The sequence below is a fragment of the Solanum tuberosum genome, unplaced genomic scaffold (genome assembly GCF_000226075.1).
Source record: "Solanum tuberosum cultivar DM 1-3 516 R44 unplaced genomic scaffold, SolTub_3.0 scf00710, whole genome shotgun sequence".
Taxonomy (NCBI): domain Eukaryota; kingdom Viridiplantae; phylum Streptophyta; class Magnoliopsida; order Solanales; family Solanaceae; genus Solanum; species Solanum tuberosum.
The window spans coordinates 133,102-133,912 of NW_006239629.1; positions in this window are offsets into that span (position 1 = coordinate 133,102).

The window sequence follows — 811 nt, forward strand, 5'->3', positions numbered from 1 at the left end:
CACTTGAAAAGCTTCATTTACTACCATATCCTCAGCAATCAGATCATGAAAAATAAGTTGAAGTTCCTGTACTTGTGATCCTACAACTTTACTATCTGACATTTTATAGTCTAAAAACTTTGCGACCACAAATTTTTTCAAGCATGCATCTTCTGTCTTATATTTCTTCTCAAGTGCATCCCATAAATCTTTCGAAGTTGTCATTGCACTATAGACATTATATAAGTCATCCTCTAAAGCACTCAAAATGTAACCCTTACATAGGAAGTCTGCCTGTTTCCATGCTTCAATAATCATGACTTTTTCTCTGTCTGGCATTTCAGCAGCAGGCTCTGGAGTTACTTCATTGGTAAATTTCTGCAGACCAAGAGTGGTAAGCCAGAAAAATACCCGTTGCTGCCATCCTTTGAAATTCACACCAGAGAATTTTCCCAGTTTCTCTGCTGGTGGTATAACAGTTTGGGTTGGTGCAGTAACAGCCACCGTAACATTGTCATTAGCCATTTCAGAATCTATAACAAACAGAAATTGATACAAATGACTCCGTAAGCAATACCTTAAGTTGCAAACTTAACAGGAGTATAAAACCACGAAGGTTTTTCTCTCCACCAGAAACACAGATTAAAAAGTATAAAATAATTTCCTTAAGATTGTTATCAATCTGTGTTTAAAAACAAGAATTACTGATTTCAATAAACTTTGCAGAAACACGAAGTAACCAAAGTTTAATAAACCAGTAAGAATAGATGAACATAAATTAATTGACAAAACTAAAATCTGTAAAAAAAACGTACCACAATCTGGAAAAACA